Source organism: Hydra viridissima, unplaced genomic scaffold, assembly GCF_058129835.1.
Source record: "Hydra viridissima isolate aposymbiotic clone 2 unplaced genomic scaffold, HvirCarnegie_v1 scaffold_14, whole genome shotgun sequence".
Classification (NCBI taxonomy): domain Eukaryota; kingdom Metazoa; phylum Cnidaria; class Hydrozoa; order Anthoathecata; family Hydridae; genus Hydra; species Hydra viridissima.
The window spans coordinates 267102-288714 of NW_028324313.1; the positions used below are offsets into that span (position 1 = coordinate 267102).

General features: G+C 29.4%; 1 long non-coding RNA gene and 1 pseudogene across 1 annotated transcript; both read left to right on the plus strand.

Moving 5' to 3' along the window:
• Positions 1-1302: 1302 nt before the first annotated feature.
• On the plus strand, positions 1303-2077 carry LOC149878648 (uncharacterized). Its single transcript, XR_016446928.1, has 2 exons — positions 1303-1434; positions 1561-2077. It is a non-coding gene; the product is annotated as an uncharacterized LOC149878648 (long non-coding RNA).
• Positions 2078-4919: 2842 nt separating this feature from the next.
• Positions 4920-7730, plus strand: LOC149878649 (uncharacterized; annotated as a pseudogene).
• The last annotated feature ends 13883 nt before the right edge of the window (positions 7731-21613 follow it).

A 21613-nucleotide genomic window follows, 5' to 3' on the forward strand; every position in this document is an offset into this window, starting at 1 on the left:
GGTATGCAACGCCTTTTAAACATTTTAAAAACATTTTAAAAACCGCCTCATCAAAAGACAATAGCAAAGCGAGTGAGAAAGCAATACTATCAATTCAAAAACCTTACAGCTAAACTTAAGTCAGTTACCCATATTGCTCTAGCAACCGATTTGTGGAAAAATAGGGTTTGATCCTATTGGCTTTGCAGAACAGCGCATTATTTAACAAAGAAGTTTAAATACAAATCAAATATGTTTGCTTTCGTAGGTTTTACGGAAGACAATTAAGTAGTAGACTTACAGCATTCGTGAAAAAAGAAGTTGCTAAACTTGAAATTTTACTAAAGTTTTTTCAATAACAACAGACAAAGCTGAAGACATTAAAAAGGCGATGGGATCTATAGCTTTACGGCTTTCATGCGTTTTTTCATAACTTAAATCTCGTTTTAAATCATGGAATAAAGTTGTGGGCCAAACCATCACAGAACTTATTAGATGGTACATCAAATGTCGACGAGAATCTTATTTGTTACAATAACTACAATGAAAGCGATATTGAGTCTAATGAAAATATATCGTCGGAAGAACAGCTTGAAATGCACGATGTAAACAATCAAGTAGAAAATGCGTGCACTTATGAATTGGAAAACGTGAGCTCAGATGATGATAAAAGTAGCGAGGAGGAAGAAGCATCAATAAATGAAACTGTTAATCAGTTATTTAACTTTTCATCCATCATTTTATTTAGGATAAGAAAAACTTTAGCTCTTGTTAAAACTTCTTCAATACTGCAATCATTTGTTTTTGATGAGGTTAAGAAAGAGGGCCTAAAAATAAATAGCTTATCGTCAGATTTTCATGTACGTTGGAACACAACTTTTTTAAAGATTAGTAAGATAATTAAAGCTAAAAATGTTTATAATAAAATTACTATAGATCCTGGTACTATCAATGGGTTAACAGGAAAACAAGTTAGTAAACTCAAGAAATTAAATGTGTTATCAGAAGATTGGAAGTTCCTAGAAACTTTACACTATAATCTTGTGCCATTCTTTGAAGCAACCAAACTTCTCTCTACTAGAAATTTTCCAACACTTTCGTCGGCCAAATTTGTCCAAAATCCGTTAATTAACTTTCTCCAAAATGAATCTTCAGCTAAATGTTTTTTATTACAATTGTCTTCTTTGGTCAAGAAAAAAAACATGTTACGAAGCAGTCTTCTCAGGTTTATGAAGGTATACTTTATTGAAAAGATATCTCCAAAACAAAAGTTACAAACTTTGCTGGCATGTTTCTTTGATCCGAGAACTAACGTGTGTCTAACAAAAAAAGAATATCAGGAAGCAGAAAGTAAACTGTTAAAAACATTTTGGAATACAATGCTCCGACAAAATCCTCAAAGGTCAAGGTTTACAAACACTTGTTTGCAAAATGGCCAAGTCCAGCCGATAAGTGGTTAGTCATAAAATATTATTTGTTTTTTAATTTAAATATATTTAAACTTATGTAAAGAATTTTTTAAAGTACTTTTATAAAAAGATTTGTACATTGAAAAATATTATTACTCATTTTCATTTTTAGAAGAGACAGATTCAGTAGTTCGATTCGAACTTCAAGATTCACCTGAACAGTCTGCGAACCACAAAAATGGATTTGCTAAACTCACAACATTGAGCGGTGTCAATCAAACCATAGAAAAAACACAATCAAAGCGAAATATCAAGAGTTGTCTTTTTTCAATTACGCTTTAAAGCAAAAAAAACTGGAAGTTTGATGAATTTTGGTACAAATATGAAAAAGATATTCCAATGTTAGCATCAAAAGCAAGAGTGGTTTGTACTTCACCTGCTAGTTCGGTAGGGCCGTGGTTAGGCTCCCCCACACCCCAGCGATTTATGGGGCTTTTTTTTAATATAAGGAGCTTTTTTTTTTAAATTGTACCTAATAAGGGATATTTTTTGAAGATTTATTTGGCGATAATACTACGGGTTTTTAAAATACGTTTCAAATGGGACTCAGTGATATGGTTAATTGCTGCCTTTTTCTTCCTTCAGCGATTGATTTTGTTTATATAATTGTACATTGTTTATATTCTTAAACAAAAGCAATCAAATCTTATTTGGCCTTTAATTTGCTTTAAAAGTGTCAAAATTTTAGTTGTAATTTGTTTTAAAACACTGACTAGTTTTTTGTTTTTGTTTCAGACTTTTCATACAATTAGAATAAATTGGTCTGCATTTTACAATCTTTTTCTAAATTTCGAATTAATTTTCAGCGCGGTTCATGTTAATAGCGTTAAAGTGGTTGTTGTTATTCAGCGTGGTTGATAACAACAACCAAGATGACTAAAATGAAAACTATTTGGGTGCATAAACCTTTACTAGAAAGTCTATCGGCCTCCCATGCCCCTGACGGAAATCGTTTTTAATCAAATAATTTATACTTAGTTTATAATTTTTGTAAAACATTTTGAAAGGTCTATGTCGCATTCTAAACATATTTGATAATGCGTTAAACGAATTATGAAATATGTTTAGGGACGTTAGAGTTGATTAACAGTTTTAATTGAACTTTTTCCAATAACTAAAGTTTTCACAAAAACGGAATATTTTATTTTTTAAATAGAATTTATTTTTTGCGACAGAATTGCTTACTTTCATTATGAGATTTTCACTCTCTGCATAAAAATATACTTTTTGGAAAAATGTAATTTTCTTTAATCAATCTTTAAATTGCTTAATAATGTAAAAACAAACGTTGATCTTTCTTCCGTTTTTTCTGGTGACAGGGAGCGAAAATTTGCGCCCACCCCCCCTTCCCTTTGACGGCCGACGCCAGTTAAGAAGTGGAAACCACTGAAGGCAACCTTTTCAACTTTTTGCATATAAAATAACTTCTGACGGCAACCCCCAGTGGTTTTCACCTTTTGGTTGGAGCCGACTTCCTAAAAAATTTCCAGCAGCGGCCGCTAGTTGGAAGGCGGAAGCTACTGTAGGTAGAGGCAAAAACATTCTCTCCGCAAAAATATTTTTGGAGGCGGACAGCAATTCTTTGCAACTCCAGAAAGAGTTCGTGTTTTGGCATAATCTTACTTTGCCGCCGGAAGGGATTGTTAACGCTGATGCGTTATATCACCATAAAAAATGTTTGATCAAAAAAGCGCAATATAAAGGAAGTTTTCGAAAAAGTGCGCTCTGTCGGAAAAGTGACGTAGTCAAGGATTGGCATGGATAGGAAGCAACCCACCATGTTTATTAAACTTGTCCCCAATTTACAAAACTACTCCACAAAAACGGTCCGCATACATGCAGAATAATTCCGAACATTATAACCCAGAAGTACCCAAAAGCAGGCAATTCTACGCTGTTTTTCTTACCAATCAGTATGTTAAAACAACATAAAATGACTTTGTTACTTGATAAAAGTAAATAAAATAACTTACTATATAATTGCTTACTAAGTAAAGTATAGTATTTCAATGTCAAAAATTTACATTTACTTGTAATGGTAACTAATTTTTTTTTCAAATAGTTTTTATGCAAACCGCCTATATTTATTTTTGTTACTTATACGCATAAAAGTAATTTCATATTACGATGCTCTATTCTCTTACTTTTTAAAGTAAATATGACTTTTTAAAAATCTTATATTTACGTAAGATCACTTTCAAGAATAATTTACTTTTACATGTAAAAAGTAAATTACATTTTTACAAAAAGTAAATAACTCTTTTATGTAAACTAATTTTAGTTGCAATAAAAAAATAACGCATTTTAAATAAGTTTTTAATAAGTTACGCATTTCTAAAATTAACTTTATGTAAGTAATTTTATATGTAATATAATGTTATTTTTTAAAAAAGAATTACTTTAAAATGTAAATATATTTCATAATTTAATATAAGTTATGTAAAGTAATTTTTTTTTCAAAAGTAATTTTTTTTTACATTAAAATAAGTTAAAGTGCCATCCCTACTCATGAAATCTGATGTAACAATGTCACATGAACTGCCAAATCCAAACGATTAAAAAGTTATGGCATTTTGAAATTCAACTTAAAACGCCTTATTTTTTTCCACTTCTGCCATTATGAACTTTGTGGTAGAACTTTTAATTGAATAATTTAAGATCTAGTGGAATAATGTGGTTTAAATTTGGTAACTGACCATTTTTAAGGCTGCTGAATTCAAAAATGTAGATAAATTAGAAATATTTAAATTTTTTGACAGTTATTTTTTTATTTTAAAATGGCCTGTCAAACTTTTTGTTCTGTTACCATGGGTTGCCCTTTTCATTAATTCCCGGAGTTGCCCAAGTCTCATCGATTCCATTTTTTGTTTCAAATGAAGTAGATGATCTTAGGCTATCTTTATAAAAAAGATGGTTTTGGTTACTTAAAGCATAATGAAGATATGTCATTTTGAAATTCAGACAAAAAATTTCTTTATTTGGCCGCTATTCCCTTTTACTGCGATACTTTTTGTGTGAATAACTTAAGTTCTAGTTGAGAAATATTACTGAAAATTGGTACCTGACCATTTTTAAAGGTGTTGAATACAAAAAAAAAGAGAAATCAACCTAAATCCTAATCTTTTAGAATAATTTTTGAATTTTAAAATGGTATAATATTACTTAACCATAAAACGGGGTAATATTTTCCCAAAATGCCGAACTGTCATGGGTTCAATTGTGGTGTGTGAAAACAGTTTATTAAGGTTGGTTTTGATATATAAATAAAGTTTTGTGAAGTGAATTATCGTGAAAAATATAGTTTTGCAATGCCTGCTGTGATGTATAAATATAGATTTGGGACGTCAGTTATGTCGCCTAAATATAGTTTTGAAACAACAGTTAACAATAACAAATTTCAATGAAAAAAAATTATTTTAATTTTAGATTAAATAATTATTAAATCTTGTTTGGTAATTCAGTTTCTTAGTCATGGCAAACAGCCAACAGTGCTCCATTGGAATCAACCTAGAAAGTGAATATCATCTCACAACATATACATCGTTGCTGGGAATTGAACCTTTTGAAGATATTCCTGAATATGAAAGAGAAATATTAATGTGGAGGACTGGGCTCTCAATAATAAATGCCAAACCAACAACTTGTCTCCATCATAAACATATTTATTTGAAGCGTTATACAACTAAATTAACACGATGCTGCAACCCATTTAATACGCATAGCAAAGTTATAAAAGGTATTTACAGTAATCATAACTTTTAGTTTTTTGAAAATGTTGTGAGTTACAATAATGAAATTATTGGCAGCCAAATTCTATTTTAGCTATATTTAACCTTTTAGCTGACTTCTGAAAGTGCACTATTAAATGCCGTACAATTTTAAACTTTTTAAGGTTTTATTAAAATTTTTATACATATTAAAAGTGCTCTTCCCTTTTTTTAGGTAGTCTTCGTGAAATTAACTTGGATACAGCAAAGTACCTATGCAGTAAAGGCAAATTCGTAGTTCCAGGTGAAAAACTTTGTCCACAATGCAGACATAAATTAGCGTCAAGTGAAGAATCAGAAGAGAACGAGTTGGAGATAAAGTTAACTGAAGATAATATGGAAAAAGAAATTATATTGGAATCAACAAGGTCATTGCTCAACAGTACTTTATGCGAACTTGAAGTGTCTCCTCTAAAAGTTCATAAGCGTTCACTTGGAAAGAGAAAGATAAAGCAGGTTGAAGAAGCAGTTATTAAGAAGCTTGCAACTGCTCTGGATGTAACCGAATCCGATCTTGTTGCACCAAAAAATGAAGTTCTAAAGGAAATTCAAACCAAAGCTCGTGATCTAGACTACCTTGTAGAATGCATGAAAGAAAAACTTAAGGTTTCTAACAGAAGGCAGCAACTTCAAATTTTGATATTAACCCCAAAATCTTGGTCTATCAGAAAAGCAGCAGAAGAGTTTTCAGTGTCCAAACACTGAAAACTCTTCTGCTGCTTTTCTGATAGACCAAATTCAAAATGCAAAGCTTTTATGCAACCAAAAAGGCATCATAGCTTACCCTGATCTGGTTGAACGGCATCGAACCAGTAAAAATGTTATAGAACTTGTAAAGCTTTTTTACTGTGACGATGAGTATTCAAGGCAAATGCCAGGTAAAAAAGACTGTGTAAGTGTTGGGGAAAAAAAATACATGTCAAAAAAATTGATATTGTGTAACTTAAAGGAGCTCTATGTGGCATATAAGACAAAGTACCCAGGCCATAAAATGGGTTTTTCTAAATTTTGCAATCTTCGGCCCACATTCTGTTTATGTGTGTACAATACACCAAAATGTTAAATTAATGTTGAGTGGTATAAGCCTTGAAACATCTTACCATGAAATCATTAAAAAGATTGTCTGCAGCAGAAAATCTAAAGTTTGCATGATTCACCGATGCAATAGTTGTCCTGGCATACAAGCTGCCTAAAATTATTTCCAGGAGTATCTCACACAAAATGATGATCCAAAAGAGCAATATGACAGTGATGAAAATGAACAGTCAGTGGATTTCAAACAGTGGACATTAACAGATAGAACTGAACTATTAACAATAAAACTTCCATTAAATGAATTCATAGGGCTCCTGTGTGAAAAACTTGATAATATTACTTCTCATTCATTTATAGCAAAATCACAATCTAGCTATTTAAAGCATCTCAAAGAAACAATTAGCATTGATGAGGCTATTGTACTGGCAGATTTAGCAGAGAATTACACTTTTGTACACAAGACGAGATACAGAGTTACCTTTGGATCAAGAGTCAATGTTCCCTTCATCCAGTTGTCATCTACTACAAGAAAGTGAAATTGGAAATATCTTCTTTTTGTGTAATTTCAGATGATTTGAATCATGATGTTGGATTTATCAATGAAGTTATGCATAAAACCATTAATCATATAAAAACTCATCTTTGTCCCACAATTACAAAAATTCATTATTTTTCTGATGGCTGTACAGGGCAGTATAAAAACTGCAAACATTTTTTCAATTTATGTCACCACGCTCAAGATTTTTCTGTTCATTGCATCTGGAATTTCTTTGCAACAAGCCATGGCAAATCTCCATGCGATGGAATAGGTGGCACTGTTAAAAGGCTTGTTGCAACAGCTAGCTTGCAGAGTCCAACCACAGGTCATATACTGTCTTCTCAAGCAATGTTTGAATACTGTCAAAAGTCAATCAGTGGGATTACGTTTGTGTACGTCACTGCCGAAGAAATGGAGCCAGTAAGAAACAAACTTACTGATAGACTTTTAATAGCAACCACTATTCCTAGGACATGAAGTTTCCATCAATTTATACCATCTTCTCATTCAATTATAAAAATGAAAAGGGTATCCGATGACGATGATTTTGCACTAACATTTGACTTCCTCAAAAAACAAATATATGAAATTATTAAAATTGACAATATTATGATGTCGCAATACCTATTTTGCAAATACGATGATTTTTACTGGCTTGGCATGGTTTCTGAAGTTGATAAAGAGAATGATGATTTTATGGTAAAGTTTATGCATCCACATTATCCAAGTCAGTCATACTACTGGCCAAAGCGGGATGATAATTGCTGGGTGCCAAGAATTAATGTCATTTCTCTTGTTAAAACACCTTCAGCATCTTCTGGGTGTAAGTACCAAATCTCAAAAGAAGATGAAACTCTATGTGAACAAGTTTTATCTTTTCAGCGAATGTTGATTAATATTTTACTTTCATTTTATGAACTTTTTATTCAACTTCCATTTTAGTTATACTTGGTTATTCCTTTTCATTTTCATTTTTGAGCTTTTTTCAATAAAGTAGGTTAATAATATTTTTCAAAAAAGTTTGCATTTTAGCTTCTTATTTTTTAACACAACATTTAAGCATGTAAGCTAAAATTTTACCATGCAACCAATATTTTGAAATAATACTTAATTATTAGAATAATAAAAAAAGAAATTATTTTTTCAATGTCTTGTATATACAAGACATTGAAAAATAAACCATAAATATGAAATAAAACATAAAACATAAACATGGAAATAAAATTTACTATATAGTAAATTTTACTTCCATGTATACTTTTGAAAAAACTGATTATAAATATGCAAGTTATGCAAAATAATATAATTTTTTATTTTATTTAAAAGATTAGGATTTGGTTAATATCTCTTCATCTTTGTATTCAGCACCTTTAAAAATGGTTAGGTACCAATTTTCAGTCATATTTCTCAACTAGAACTTAAGTTATTCACACAAAAAGTATCGCAGTAAAAGGGAATAGCGGCCAAATAAAGAAATTTTTTGTCTGAATTTCAAAATGACATATCTTTATTATGCTTAAAGAAACCAAAACCATCTTTTTTATAAAGATAGTCTAAAATCATCTACTTCATTTGAAAAAAAAAAAATGGAATCGAAGAGACTTGGGCAACTCCGGGAATTAATGAAAAGGGCAACCCATGGTAACAGAACAAAAAATTTGACAGGCCATTTTAAAATAAAAAAATAACTGTCAAAAAATTTAAATATTTCTAATTTATCTACATTTTTGAATTCAGCAGCCTTAAAAATGGTCAGTTACCAAATTTAAACCACATTATTCCACTAGATCCTAAATTATTCAATTAAAAGTTCTACCAAAAAGTTCATAATGATGGAAGTGGAAAAAAAAAAGGCGTTTTAAGCCGATTTTCGAAATGCCATAACTTTTAAACCGTTTGGATTTGGGAGTTCAAATTTTGCATTTTTTCTTTATTTATTAATAAGTATCACTGCTTCAAATTTAAAGAAAATCCAAGGGGTGACTGAAATGAGTGTCCCACTTATATACGGAATTACCCAAAATGTAAATTAGCATAACAAAAGTAATATTGAAAAAATTTTTAAAAATATAGCATTAAACAAAACTTCTTCAGTATTTTTTCTCTTATTAAAGAGGATTTAATTTCGTAGTTAAAAAGCAAAAACTAATCAGATTCTGGTTACCTGAAATTGTTCGTAACGTATTTTTATTGATCAAAAGGAGCCAATTAACCAAATGGGTTTTATTGCTGTCATCTTAAACAAAGACATTTCTAATTTATGAGATTTCAAAAAGAACACACCGAATTTTACTACTGCTACAACTACTATTAAGTAAACAATCAATCAAAGTCAATCAAAATCATAATGAAAAAAAAATCAATAATATACACAGTAAACAAAATCAAAAATTAAATTAAAACAAAAAACTTCAATATTGTGGCTCGTGAGGTCAGACATTTGATATATTTTGGAACTTATACTTTGGATGAAGGGTTATAGCAATTATAATTATTTAATGCTATAGTTTAATGAAGCTTAGTATATACATTTTTAGCAAGGTTATTAAAAATACTTTTTAGGAAAGAAATATTTCTCTTTTGCAAAAAAGTCGTTTTTTAAACATTCATCCATTGAAAGCGGTAAATCATCTAAATGATAAAAAATTCAATAAATGAATGAAAAAAATCTTTGAAGAATGTGAAAAATCATTAAACGAATGAGGAACTAAAGTTAAAAAAAAATTGTTAAATAGGCAATTTTAACTTTATTGTTTGATATATAATCTGCGTATATATTCTTTTTAATTTTGACATATCTAAGCGGATTATAACTTCACCGTTGTTTGAAACCCAAACAAACGCTGTTTCGTACCGGTAAACAAATGTTTGCATGTTTTCAAAATGATATTAGTTTTTCTTTTTTTTTTTTAATTAATTTAATGATGACCTACTTGTACAATTAAATGATAACTAATGATAATGATACTTGCACAATTAAATAATAATTAATGACAATGATACTTGCACAAAAAAAAAATAAAAGAAAGAATAATCAAATGATGTTAATATTTTTCAGTGGAAAGATGGCTACAAGGGAATGGTTTACATTTTTGGGGCACTAGGTTTTAGATTTTAAATCGTAAAAATTTAACAAAATTTCTCAAAACAATAAGAAAAGTCCTTCCCTTCATTAATATTAGTTCTTTTTTCATATTTAATAATGGCAAAGAAAAAAAGAATAGTTTTAGGATGCATTTAAACCGTTCTGTTGGAAGGAGAGTTTTGAAATCTTAAAAAGATATTCTTTTTTCCTATAGTTCCCCAAATTGGGTATTGAAAATTCAATTAACGGAAGCGAATCAATGTCTCACTGAATCAAATTAAGAAACACTTCAAAAATGTGGCAGCTACTAAGAAGTGTTTAAATGACTTTTGAAATTTCAAAACCTTGCATTAGTATAAAGTTCTTTGAGTTTTTTTATTTTTTTTTTGTTCTTTCTCTATAATAGTTCAAATATACTTATGATATACACGCTTTATATTGTTTTTAACAATTTCTAACCTTTGTAAATTTATGTAAACAAAATATTTAGAAAAAACATATCTGGCACTTCCCATCCATAAACTGACGCAAGATGTCCTAAATAACATAAAGTGCAAAAACAACACATTGACTTTAAATCTATTTGATTGTATTTGCATAAAATATAATGATAATAACAATAATATAATAATAACGATTAATTCAAGTATTAATGATAATAGTAATAATAATAATAATATAAATAATAATAATAATAATAATAATAATAATATTAATAATAAGATTAATAATAATAATAATAATAATAATAATAATTATAATAATAATAATAATAATAATAATAGGAAGAAGTAGAAGAAGAAGAAGAAGAAGAAGAAGAAGAACAATAAAAGTAGTAATAATAATAATAATAATAATAATAATAATAATAATAATAATAATAATAATAATAATAATAATAATAATAATAATAATAATAATAATAATAATAATAATAATAATAATAGTAGTAGTAGTAGTAGTAATAATAGTAATGATAATAATTATAAGAATAATAATAAAAACAATACTAATAATGATAATTTGTATATATATTTACAATTTTGTTAATAAAAAGGTTATTAAAAGTCAATTGTTTAGAGACCACATTAATTTTGAAATGAGCTTTAAGATATATTCATCATCATTAATGAATTAATAATTGGTTTTCTAAGCAGAAATAATATTTGAAAAAAAACTTGTTAGAAAAATCATATAGAAAATACTCAAAGTACTTTTGAGGATATTTTAAACTTTTCTTAAGATGTTTAATTGAAGTCAGTGGGATTTTATATTAATAGTTCCACCAGATGTTATAAAATCTAAAATCTAGTAATCAGAATTTGTTAAATCTTTAGAGTAAACCATTAAGACAAAATGTTTAATGGGATAGGACATATAAAGTTTTTGTTCGTGTTATTGTGTGGGGAATTATTTTACCCATCACTGAGACACCAATTAGTCACTGATTTTTATAAACTTGATATCATCATTTCCTTCTGACAGCTAATCTGCTAATTTAAAATCTTCATGTTAACACAAACATTTACTCAGACTTACAAGTCATGTCATTGATAGTGAGCAAACGAGTAATTAGCTTTTTGATCAGCTTCGTGTTTTGAAAATTTTGATTTATGAAAATTAAATTCAAAATGTTATTTCTTTCCTTCGCCTTTCACAGATTTTTTTCATCTTTTTTGAATAAAAAGCATTATGGAAAACTAATTTAAATTTTATTCGCGTTGATACAGACAGGTCAATCATACTATACAGGGAACCCTCCAAGCCATTTTATCTCTCACGTAGCATTATGTGGAAAGTTAGAAACAGTTTTGAAAGATTTTCGTATATTTAGGCATAGTGTTTACAAAGTTTTTAATCAAGCTTGGCCTGATAAACAATTTACTAAAATCCATGCCTAAAAAAAGCAGTGGATTATTATATGTAAAAGAGAAGTTCAGGTTAAGCAAAAAAAAAACAAACAGATATGTACCAGAAAAAATCTGCGCGTGTTCTGATGTGGTGTTTACGGAAACCGCGCATCATTTTAAACAGCAAATTGTTTTAAAATGTCAATGTGTTAATGTTATTTCAAATTTAAATAATTCTGCTGTTAAAACAAGTAGTTTTAATTAAAATGTCATAAATCAAGATAAGAACCGAAAAAAAGTTTTGCATTTTCTCGTTAAAAATCCTTCTTTATCAAACAAAACAATTTCTAATGAGCTGCAGATTGCTTTGAGAGCAGTGCAGAGCGTTGTGAAATGATTTAAGGACACTGGTATAATCAAAAGAAAATCAGGAAGTGGAAGAAAAAAATGTTTTGTTTGACGAGATCTTGGTGAAAGATCTAAAAGTGAAAGATGCCTAAGACGGAAAACCAGAGATTTCTGTTCAAACTTTAGCGAATAAATTTAAGACAAGTGCCTCCACTTTACAAAGATAAAAGAGAAGTTGTGGCTATTAACCTTAAAAAAAGAAAAAATGTCCTCGTCGTGAAGAAAAGCAAGAAAATGTCGCAATTCGATAATCAAAGCTGCTCTATAAAAAAGTATGTGCTAAAAAATTTTGCTTGATTATTGACGAAACTTATTGTGCTGCATATTTCCGATCTCTTCCAGGACACAAATATTATTCATCAATTTATTGCAAAAAACTGAATTCCAATTAAAAATGCATTGGAATGCCAAAATTCGCAAAACAATTCTTAGTTTGGCAAGCAGTTTGTGAATCTGGTGAAAGAAGCTCTTGTTTTGTAACTACGGGAACAGTTAACACCAAAATATACATAAAAGAATTCCTCAAGAAACGTCTTTTGGCGTTTTTAAGAACACACGGGTAACCCATTATTTTGGCCGGATTTAGCATCATATCATTACTCTAGGACAACTTTAAATGGTTTAAAGAACAAAAAAGTAGATTTCGTTGAAAAACACTGCAATCCAACAAATTGTCCCGACTACGTCTTATCGAAAGATATCGGGCTCTTGTCAATAAAAACTAAGGTTCACTATAAAAGAAGCCAAAAACATTAAAGATTTTAAAAATAAATGGATTAGAGCTATTAAGAATGTCCTGCCGAAGTCTGTGCAAAAGCTGATGTTGAGTATATAACGCAAATCGTGCATGATGTCGAATGTAAAACGCAAAGTGTGTGCGCACAAAACTTCGTAAACTTTCCTCAGTGAAATTAAATAATATTAATTTATGTACTTTCAAATATTTATAATTTAATATCGAAATACAATAGTTTAATAAATATCCTTCATAATATCCGCGCAGATTTTTTCTGGTTCATGTTTTAGAATGTTTTTAGGTCCGCAAATGCGGAAACTGATAAAGGATAAAAGCTTTGAAAAAAAACTGATAAATCACAATAAACTTCTGGAAGAGCTTTGTGAATGTTGTGCACAATTTTCTCGGAAACCATAAAGTGGAAAGTTACAAAGGCTGAGTAAATGAACATATAAAGCTTTTTGGTTTAACGTGTCAATAAAAGTACATATGCTGGAATCGCATCTGGATTTATTACCAGCATGTTTGGGCGATGTGGGTGACGAACAATGTGAGAAGTTCCATTTGGATATTTCCTTAGTGGAGAAGTTTTATTAAGAAAAATAGAGTCCAGGAGTATTATCAAACTATTTGTACGTTTTCCCCAAACATTTAGCAGTTCATATCTTTTACTATATGTAAATTTATTTCAGAATCAATTAACAACTCGTTTTATACAAATTTAAAATCAAAGCGAACTCTGATTTCTCTAACGTCTTTTTTTCAATTTATAGGCACATTTCAATAAAGCGTTCCACATGAACACATTTACATTATTCGTGTTTATTTAATTACCTAATTATCACTCTTACCAATTATTGTTCAAGACTTAGAAGGAACTTACTAGAAGCCAAATATCAGAAAAAGTATTTATTGTGGATGAAGCAATAATTTCTTTAAGTATTGCTCATTTTTGTACTTCTTACAAAAATTTATATTTTGATGTCAGAAAAAAACTTGATGTGTGAATTTTCTTTTATTTATATTTCATTGTTTGGTGCCCCTTGTTAATTCAAAATTGTTTGGTAGCCCTTGAATATTCAAAACTTATATTCATGAGACAAAAATAAGTCAGAATTCTTGTTAACCAATATTATCTAACTTTGATACCCTGGTATCAGTCTTTGATACTCCATTTCGAAATTAAAGCAACGCCGGTGTTTATAATTTTAGTTTTATGCATTAATTAGTTTTTTTTTTGAGTTATGGGATGTCAGTAGTTCGTATGTTGGGAGTTACTCTTTTTTCTTATTCTTACGGTTTTTTTATCTTATCTTTACAACTATAAATCTCCCTTCCTCTTTATACCCTTTTGTATGTCCCCAATAACTGTAAACTGTTTTCTCCACTTCTAACTCTTTCGTAACTTCTTAGTAATCTGACACTTAAGCTTCATGATCACAGTCCTTCCCCTCTTTAGCTTTAACATGTTTATACTTTTTATATTGGGCTCATTTTCTTGGGCGTTTCCGTCTTTTAATTTTCGTTTATTGTTGTGTAAATGCAAATAGTTGGTTTTTGATGGTTAAATTGTTACAAGTGGGATCTTGTTCAGACTTATCTTCCGAATAAAATTAACTTCCACACAACAATAATGTAAGAATCTTGCGATGTCTGATCGTTTCGAATGCTTTATTACATTAGGAACTACTTTGTATGAAGACCATTGATAATGCTCTGAATGTGGATGAAATGCTTAAACATAACACAGACATCTTATTACAGTTCTCAAAAATGTTGTTTGTCAATCCACTAAAGTTTTTTTATCACAAATTTTGTTATAAATGCGATAATCATTGTTTTCTTAAAGCTTTCTATTATTATACTACTGATTGGCTATAAATTACTGAATATGAATGCTCATTTAACATTAAATTAACTTTATTTTTACAAATATCTGTTTGTTTACAAGTTTACTTGACAGTCATATGAAGAAATTAAAGTTGTGACGTCATATTGTGTGAAATATGTAATGCTCGATTAGCATCAGCGCTTCGCATTTCCTTATTTTCGGACTGTTTGTAATGGGGCAGAGATATAAGTTTAAAACAACGACTAAAACAGGGCGTACACATGAAGACTTATCAACCTGCCATGTATGTAAATAATAAGAAGATAAAACGAAATGAAGAAACGTTTTAAAAAACTATTAGGAAAAGACGTAAACACAGAGACTTATCATTTAAGTGAACGAAAAGTCGATAAAACGTATCGAAGAAAAAAACTAAAAACAACGATTAGGAAAGATGTTCACTCAGAGATCTATTTCCCTGACAAGAAAACAAATGATAAGTAGGTATAGCAACAAAAACGAACAAGAATGGAGAACTATTAAAGTTCAAAGATATAGTTATGTACAATAAATGAAAAAAAAGGAAAAATTAAGTAGTTTTTTGGGAAACTGGAGTTTTTACAGAAAGTTTTTTTAGTGAGAAGTTTTTGGATAAGCAAGATGTTTTATAAGTGATCGAAGAAGAAAATAATAATACAGAAGAGAAGAGTTAAACAGCAGTCAGAAGCAATGTTGGTCAGAAGCAATTAAAGAAAAATAAAGGGAAGCTTTTGACCATTTCTAATAAAGAAAAAGAAAAGATATTTGTTAAGCTGTAAGAGCAATAGAGGAGTTAATTTTAAATAGTATTAGACACTGCTGGAAGAGTAAGAAAATAAAAATTGTAATTTATTAACGTGATGAACAGTACGTATGTTGAGAAAGTTACGAAAACATATTCTTAACCCTTTAGCAATAAACTCTTTCCCTTTCTCTACCAAATAATTCTCAGACCTCAACTTAAAATATGCTCCATCTACAGTTAAATACCAAACAAAACACAAGTTTCAAAAGAAATTACTTTTATGGATTGCTTTTTCTGAAAATGGAGTTTCTCAACCTTATTTTGTACCAAGTGGACTGGCTGTTAATCAAAAAATCTATTTAAACAAATGTATTAAGAAGAGACTTATTCCATTCATCAATAAGTATCATTCAGATGGTGCATATGGTATTCTGGCCAGATTTAGCATCATCTCACTATGCAAAAACAGCAATCATGAACCTAAACAAAGAAAACGTGCAATATGTTAAGAAAGCAGAAAACTCTGCAAACTTGCCAGAATGTCGTCCTATCGAAACATTTTGTAGTATTTTAAAAGCCTTGTCTACAAGAATAATTGGCATGCAGAAAATCTTAAAAAATTACGTTCTAGAATCAAGTATTGCCTTAATAAAATTGATTTTGAGCTCATACGGAGTCTAGCTCAGTCTTTACCAGGCCTAGTTGATAAAGTCTGAAGAAATGGTTTAATTGAGAACAACTAATGATATATATAAAAACTAGAATAAAAACACTCTCTAGAACAGAGAGTGTTTTTATTCTAGTTTTCTATTTTGTTTTAACTTACTTCTTTAAAGAGATAAGTGTCTTTAAATTCAGTCTCGTTTTTTAGTTGTCACCCGTTATCACTTGAAAGATGGCCTTTGAAAAATCCAAATTTATGATATTTTTGACTGCCATACACTAGGCTAAGTTTCGTGATGCAAATAAAATACTTCCGCTATTTGTTTCTGTTAGTTAATGTTCAATGACTGCTTTAGATTTAAATAAAATTGTGAATAAAAAACATTTTGCTACATGTTTTACAATGGAAGCCAAAATATTAGAAGTTTTAAATTGGATTCAAGCGGGTTTCCCTCCACGTGATTTGTATTTCAGGAAAGTCTAAAACTCCATTTTTCAAAGTGAAAAAACGTGATAATGCTGAGAGAGCCCAAATTTTCTCTCCAGTGAACAAATAAGTTGATAAAATGTTCATAGAAAAGTATAAAAAGCATGTTGAAAAGAATCCTTCTGTATCAATCAAAAAGATAGCAAAACTGTTCCATGATAATGAGAGGACAGTTAGAAGAACTCTAAAAACACTTAGAAAAGTTAGTGTCGTCCGACCTTTATGTTAACTTTTTACAGAAAGACTAAAAACTTTACGATTGAAGCGATCAAAGAAGATTCTGAATCAGCTGAAAAGCTATGTTTCGTCAACAGTTAATGTTTTCTCAGATGAAAAACTTTTTAGTATTAATTTAGTGCTAAAAAGGCGATATGACAGAATCATTGTGCAGAAGGGTGACAAACCACCACCTGTGTGTTGGTGAGAATAAGTGTTGCAAAAAGGCCCACTTAGTGTCAAGTCACTAAAGTCATCAATTACTCGTGCTTAGAACTCAGTGCCAAGGGACTATATAATCAGCACCTGCCAGTTCTTCCGTTCTAGGCATGAGGTGAACAAAAAAGTGATCAAAAAAGAGGAAGAGTGATCAAAAAGAAGGAAACATATTTGAATGTTATGGTGGGTTAAGGTGGGAAAAGCATATATCTTCTACTTTTCCTCTATTAATATTCCATGAATATAATTTTTTAGTGCTTTAAAAATTCATTTTGAAAAATGTTCTAAAAAGTTCGCGAATCTCTGCCGCACCTTGTACTATAACTTCACAGTGATCAGCAGAAATATAGAAAAGAATAAACAGTAAATAAATAGACAAGAATTTTAAATGATAAACTACATGATGTCATCTACAGGTCTAAAAAGACATTTTCGCTAATCTCATCAAAATGTGGTTTTAAAGATAATTGGTTTTGATGCCAAAATAGAATTGTTACATATTTAACATATTACATATCTTTTGCTTCTTGCTGTGTTTAATATTCTTGACTTTATGGAGAAAAGTTCATAACGTAGGTTGGAAAAAAATATTAAGTATTTTTTATGAAATTTCCGATATCTTTTTAAAAACATTTCGAAGATTTAACGTTTTTATGACTAGACCTATTTTTACAACTAGACCTACTTTTAGCATACAACATTAATATCAATTAACTTGATTTTAATTTCACTGCCTCAGTTACATAAATTCGAATGCAATTAGTGGACATGCTTTTACTTCGGCGTTGTTTTAGATATTTCAAAAAAGGTTTTCAGTGAATATTTCACTGAAAATAACATGTATGCATTAATAGTAAACGTGTAAGTAGTATTTAAAATAATTTATAAAAATGAAATAAAATGTTAAAAGAAATGGGTTACTTAAAAATATTTAAAAAGTTATTAACTAAAGTTAGAATAACAAAACATGCATAAGTCCATTAATTTGCAGTACTTTAATGTAATAAATTAATTGGCAAGAGTCTTATTACGTGTTGCGTAATAAAGCATAAAAATAAATTTATGATTTTCTTTTAACTTAGGATTACCACTTCTATAAACAGTCAATCGTTTAAATCTATTTTGACAAATGGTATACAACCTTCATTTTACCTTTTTCTTGGCGTATCAACAGTATTAATCTTACATACATCTCTTATTATCACATTCAAAAGATTATGACTCATCATGATTAATCTTTAAAATATCTGTGTAAAAAGCAATATTGTTCAGAATATGAATTAGAATTACTAACAAAAACTTCGCTTCTAGAGAAAAGGAAGAAAGAAAGAATACACTATTATTGAGGAAACACATGAAAAATATGCGTAAAAAAGCCTCTTTGTTAAGGATTCTTGTCAGGTGCTTTTGTGACAGCAACAAAAAAAGCAGTTAGGGCTAAAGGACGGAAGACATTTAAAATGCCATCCTTATTTATAAGACTTTACACCAAGATAGAAGAGTAGCTCAATAAGCTACTCTTAAGGCTTTAAACTAATTATACATAATGGTGTTATATTTAACTGTGTGACAAGAATATTTTACTTCTAATTCGGCTATTCTAGAGCCAACTGTATATCACCATTAGGAAAGTGCGAAACTTTAAGTTTATTCAATAATCGAAGTCGAATCGAATGTCATTAGTTAATCAAATGCCGTTCGAAATTTGAACTTTCGTTCAATATTTAGAAAATCTCTTTGAAGTGCTAGTAAAAACTAAAACGCTTCAAAATGGAGGATAAAAGAGAATGACGCGTTATTTGGAATTTATTTCATAGGCGTAAAATTAACAATAAAACTAATGGTTTCTGCAAACAGAATATCATAAAATAGCTGAAAATTGCCGCTAACTAAACATATTGAACCATTATGGTTTCATAGATTTGACAAAAGTCGCTGATAAGTTAAATCATCAAAATGAACTGAGCCTAAAGCCATGTAGATATTCAAATTATATATTCAGATATTCAAATTAAGAACCCACCCAACAACAAGTCGTCTTAAAGACAAATTGAAGACGTCTTGAAATTGGTCAGAAAGATGTCTTAAACTGGTCTCAAATGAAACACAGTAAGTCGTCTTATCCAAGACGTCTTAAAGTTGTCTTAATTAACACGTATTAATGACGGCTTAAAAAGGGGTGTGTGTGTGTATATATATATATATATATATATATATATATATATATATATATATATATATATATATATTTAAAAAATATAATGATAATAATAATAATAATAATAATAATAATAATAGCAATAGTAATAACAATAAAAGTAATAATAGTAATAATAATAATAATAATATTAATGTTAACAATAATACGAACAATAATAGTAATAATAATAATAATAATAATTATAAGAATAATAATAAAAGCAATACTAATAATGATAATTTGTATGAATATTTACAATTTTGTTAACAAAAAGGTCATTAAAGGTCAATTGTTTAGAGACCACATTAATTTTGAAATGAGCTTTAAGTTATATTCATCATCATTAATGAGCTAATAATTGGTTTTCTAAGCAGAAATGATATTTAAATAAAAACTTGTTAGAAAAATCATATAGAAAATACTCAAAGTACTATTGAGGATATTTTAAACTTTTCTTAAGATGATTAATTGAAGTCAGTGGGAGTTTATATTAAGAGTTCCACCAGATGTTATAAAATCTAAAATTTAGTTATCAGACAGGTATCAATCATGCTGAACAGCGAACCCCCCAAGCCATTTTATCTATAAAACATTGAAAGATTTCCGTATTTTTATGCATAGTGTTTACAATGTTTTTTATCAAGCTCGGCCTGATAAACAACTTAATAAAAGCTATGCCTAAAAATGGCAGCGGATCATCATATCTAAAAGAGGAGTTCCCCACACTTAGCAAAAAAAAAAAAAAAATAAGACATGTACCAGAAAAAATCTGCGCGTTTTCTGATTTGGTGTTTACATAAACCGTGCATCAATTGTTTTAAAATGTCAATGAATTATTGTTATTTCAACTTTAAACAACTCTGCTATTAAAACAAACGGTTTTAACTGAAATGTCATCAAATCAAGTTATGAAGCGAGAAAAAATTTTGCATTTTCTCGTTAAAAATCCTGCTTTATCAAACAAAACAATTTCTAATGAGCCGCAGATTGCTTTGAGAACAGTGCAGAGCGTTGTGAAACGATTTAAGGACACTGGTACAATCAAAAGAAAATCAGGAAGTGGAAGAAAAAAATGTTTTGTTTGACGAGATCTTGGTAAAAAAGTGAAAGATGCATCAGACAGAAAACCGGAGATTTCTGTTCGAACTTTAGCGAATAAATTTAAGACAAGTGCTTCCAGTATACAAAGAGTAAAGAGAAGTTGTGGCAATAAATCTTAGAAAAAGAAAAAATGTCCTCGTCGTGAAGAAAAGCAAGAAAATGTCGCAATTCGATAATCAAAGCTGCTCTATAAAAAAGTATGGGCTAAAAAATTTTGCTTGATTATTGACGAAACTTATTGTGCTGTATATTTCCGATCTCTTCCAGGACACCAATATTATTCATCAACTAATTGCAAAAAACTGAATTTCAATTATAAATGCATTGGAATGCAAAAATTTGCGAAAAAATCCTTAGTTTGGCAAGCAGTTTGTGAATCTGGTGAAAGAAGCTCTTGTTTTCTAACTACGGGAATGCCTCAAGAAACGTCTTTTGGCGTTTTTAAGAACACACGGGTAACCCATTATTTTGGCCGGATTTAGCATCATATCATTACTCTAGGACAACTTTAAATGGTTTAAAGAACAAAAAAGTAGATTTCGTTGAAAAACACTGCAATCCAACAAATTGTCCCGACTACGTCTTATCGAAAGATATCGGGCTCTTGTCAATAAAAACTAAGGTTCACTATAAAAGAAGCGAAAAACATTAAAGATTTCAAAAATAAATAGATTTGAGCTACCAAGAAAGTCCAGCCGAAGTCTGTGCAAAAGCTGATGTCGAGTGTAAAACGCAAAGTGCGTGCGTTTTCACGTATAAAACTTTGCAAACTTTCTTTAGTTAAATTTATTTTAGTAATATTTTTATTAATTTATTTGATAATAATAATGATTATTAAATAAATTAATTTATTTAATATTATTAATTTATGTACTTTCAAAATATATATAACATTTAATTTCGAAATGCAATAGTTAAATAAATATCCTTTACAACGCCCGCGCAGATTTTTTCTTGTACATGTTTTAGAATGTTCTTAGCTCTTCAAATGCGGAAACTGATAAAGGATAGAAGCTTTGAAAAAAAAACTATTGATCAGAATAACTGCTTTGTGAATGTTGTGAACAATTTTCTTGGAAACCGTAAAGCGAAAAATTACAAAGGCTTAGTAAATGAACATATGTCATGTAAAGGTTTGTGGTTTAATATGTCATTAAAAATGCATATGCTGGAATCGTATCTGGATTTTATTTCCAGTAAGTTTTCACGTTGTGAGTGACGAACAATGTGAGAAGTTCCATCAGA